The sequence below is a fragment of the Lithobates pipiens genome, unplaced genomic scaffold, assembly GCF_037356315.1.
Source record: "Lithobates pipiens isolate NorthernLeopardFrog02 unplaced genomic scaffold, aLitPip1_a1.2 Scaffold_8, whole genome shotgun sequence".
Taxonomy (NCBI): Eukaryota; Metazoa; Chordata; class Amphibia; order Anura; family Ranidae; genus Lithobates; species Lithobates pipiens.
Genome location: NW_027507903.1, coordinates 608,810,144 through 608,813,928, shown reverse-complemented (window position 1 = coordinate 608,813,928; position 3,785 = coordinate 608,810,144). Strand labels below are relative to the sequence as shown.

Below are 3,785 nucleotides of genomic sequence, written 5' to 3'. Positions count from 1 at the left end.
AACCAGCGCAAGCACGGCATGGCATCTTTTTGCCTGCGTACTTGCGTAGCCTCTTGAACGCCTACGGATCACTGCTGGTTCTGAGGACAAAGCACCGGAAGAGGCCATGGAGGAAGAAGAAGAGGAGGGGGTGGAGGAGAGAGGTGTGTCACAACCAGAAGTAGCATTTTGGAGGCGTGGTGGCGGAACAACCTCCAACACTACTGCACCTTGTCCTGCATCCTTCCCAGCTGCCAGAAGAGTGACCCAATGGGCCATGAAAGATAGGAAACATCCCTGTCCATGCCTGCTGGACCATGAGTCAGCGGTAATATGCACCTTACCGCTGACTGTCCTGTCCAGCGAGGCATGGACATTGCCTTCCACATGCCGGTAGAGAGGCGGAATCCCCTTCCGTGAGAAAAAGTAAGGGGGTCGAGTCTACCAACTGAAAAGTCAGCAGTTGAAGTGCTAGCAATTTAGCCAAACTAGCATTCATGTGGATGGCTGGGAGTGAACTTCTTTTGACTGTCCAGCAGCTGGGGCAGGGAAATTTGCCTGCTACAATCATCCCCTCCCTCTTCATCACTGGAGGTAGCTTGGCAGTATGCTGCAGCTGATGGAACATGACTGCCAGATTGCTGTCCTTCTTGAGCATCCCATCTCTCTGCACTCACGCTACTGCCTTCCTCTAGCTGGGTATCATCATCAGAGCCTTCAAAACGCTGGGCATCCTCCTGGAGCATGTACCCAACACTGTGCTCAAACAGTTCAGGGAACTCCTCAGGAGGACATGGTGGGTCTAGGGAAGGAGTGACTGATGACATTGAGACGAGGGAAGAGGACGTGTTGGCAGCTGCTTTGCTAGTACCCTGAGCCTGGGTGAGAGAGGATGAGGAGGGTGAGGAGGGCTTGGTTATCCACTCTACCAAGTCTTCAGCATGATGCGGCTCAACACATCCAGCTGCCGAAAATAAGGACAAGCGTGTCCCATGGCCACGTGCTGATGACGATGCACCGCGTCCACGACCAGCACTGTTGTCTCAAGACACAGAGCCTGCTTGCCCTCTTTTATTTGCTTGTGACTGTCTGCCTCTCCTTGGTGGCCTTCCAGACATAGTAATGGCCTGCAGGGAGATGGGAACACCAGCAATTGGGGTAGCTTTAGGTGCACACTGAGCAGATGACACAGTACACCGACTGTAATTACTGCAGCTGCCTGTCTGTGTTACAGAAATAGAACCACACCAGAAAGAGAGAAAGAGAAAGAAAGAAAGAAAGAAAGAAAGAAAGAAAGAAAGAAAGAAAGAAAGAAAGAAAGAAAGAAAGAAAGAAAGAAAGAAAGAAAGAAATAGGGTGGGAAGGAGAGAGAAAGAAGGAAAGAAAGAGGGATGGAGGAACAGCAGGCCCATATCCTACAGCACAATAGAAATATGTGTATTCCAGAAAGTTTAACAACTTTAGTCAGTCACTAAGTAACATCATAATGTGACATGAACTAAACAAAAAAACACTGTTGCATTGGCCGGGAATCGAACCCGGGCCTCCCGCGTGGCAGGCGAGAATTCTACCACTGAACCACCAATGCATTCATGGTGAATGCAGAAATGTCTGCATAGAAAAGCTACTCAACAGATTTCCAAATTCTGCACAATCTTACTAACTAAAATATATTTGTTTGGGTCTAGGCACTAGAACTTTTACTATTGAATCATTTTAGAAGACTGCCCAAATATTTACCTAGTCTGCAGGAGTTGAACTTCATGTCAGGGGTGTGTAACCCGGTGTGGGGGCAAGGAGAGTGCAAAATTCCCCTGCAAACAACTCTCCCCCGGGGCGTGTCCAAGATGGCGCTGGGAGCGGACGTTTGTTAACTGAGCTCCCGTCTCCGGCTTCTTATCCTACCGCTATCCTGGTGTAAGAGACTCTCTATCGAGTGATCCTTCAGCGGAGTGTCTGAGGGGGACTTGGGCGATGCCCGGTGGCAGGAGATCTAGCCAAAAGAAGCCCGCTACGACTCCCGCCTCTGCCCGTTCGGCTTTGCAGCCTCCTGCACACGCGGTTCACCACATGGAGGCACAGACGGACCCCCCCTCGAACGGAGCTATCCACGCCGGCTCGGAGGCCTTCGATGCTCTCATGCTGGCTATCTCCACCTGTCAGGCTGCCTTGACCACAAAGATTGACCATGTGCAGACTGAGACGGCCCTTATCAGACGAGATATGGACAAGTTTCGTGACCGGGTGTCGGAGGTGGAACGCAGAGTATCTGGGACGGAGGACGTCCAAAGGACCCATGATGCAGACATACAAGCCCTGAAGCTCAAAGTCAGACACCTGGAAGCGAGAGCCGAGGACGCCGAGAACCGCAACCGGCGCAACAACTTGCGGGTTCTTGGCCTCCCTGAGGGAGCAGAGGGCCCGGACCCGGTTGCGTTTATGGAGGGTCTCCTTCCATCCTTGCTTCCCAGGGCTAAATTCTCCTCGCACTTTTCCATTGAAAGGGCCCATAGGATGCCGGCGACCAGAGGCCCCCAAGGCTCCCCCCCGCACCTTCATTTTTAAGTTGCTCCACTATCGTGACTGGGACACTGTGTTGCAGGCGGCGCGGCTGCAGGGGGAGCTCAAATTTGAAAATGTGAGGATCCTCATATTCCCGGACTATTCGGTTGAAACTCAACGCCAGCGAAAATCCTTCGACCATGTCAGAAGCCTGCTGCGGCAGCGGGGGTCGAAGTATAGTATGCTTTTCCCGGACAGATTGCGGGTACAGGATGGTGAAAAGACACTCTTTTTTACTTCGCCCCGGGAGGCCGCGGACTGGGCCGAAACACTCCCACGCTGAGCCTACCACGGTATGTGCTTCCAACCCCCCCCCCTTTTTTTTTACTTTGCTTGGTTGATTATGTCCCCCGGGCTATCACCCCCTGTACTACACTCCTAACCAATCTGGCATTGGAAACCTCCATGTTGTCCTGAGATCTGCTGCAGTTTGTACGATGAACAGTGTGGATCTTAGTGGCCCTACCGAACATATTCTGCCTTTACTTGAGGTGAGACCTAGAACATATGACTGGTGGTGGTTTAGACAAACTGCAACATTTGGACTTACTGCCATTATCGCTGGGGTGTGAGGGGGGGATGGAGATGCAGGTTTGGTGATGTGATGCCCCGTTAGCGGGAGATTATGCCTAGACCTGGGTTTTTGTCCTGGCGGCACACAGACTGTAACCGTATATTCTTCACCTGGTCCCGCGCAATGGGCTCCGAAGATCGCGGACGCAGTCTCCAATCACCCTTTGGAAATGGGGACCTGTTCTATCGGGGGGATTGGAACACAGAGCCTAATGTATGGTTTCTTTTTCTTTTTGTTTGGACTTTAAGTATGCACCCCCGGGGATCCGGGAGATCTACACACATTATCCGTGCCGGACTGTAGTTTAACCGATTGTTTTTCCACAGCACCAGAAGCGGGAGGCGTAGCTCCTCTTGCACACAGCCCTCGTGTTAGGCTATCTAGCCACCTTAGTTCTGGGGAGGGAAGCCCTCATACCGAGTTGGGGGATGGGTGGGTTGGGGGGGATGGTTGGGTTATGTTGGGCTGCCGTTGCAGGCCCCCAGTTATTATTATTAAGTTTGGTGATTTGGTTATGCTTGACAGTACTGCTGCTGGTCTTCCTCAATTTGGTAACGTGTATATTACAGCCATTTGCATGCCCCTCCGGGTCTGGGTGTCTGGATGGGGGAGTGGAGGTCCCACCTCCCTACCTCACCTTATCTCTTGCCCCCACTGATGTCTTCTCTTA

At 52.0% G+C, this 3,785-nt stretch overlaps 1 non-coding gene across 1 annotated transcript; it reads right to left on the bottom strand.

The window, feature by feature from the left end:
• Positions 1-1,496: 1,496 nt before the first annotated feature.
• Positions 1,497-1,567, bottom strand: TRNAG-GCC (transfer RNA glycine (anticodon GCC)). The gene has a single exon. It is a non-coding gene; the product is annotated as a tRNA-Gly (tRNA).
• Positions 1,568-3,785: the final 2,218 nt, after the last annotated feature.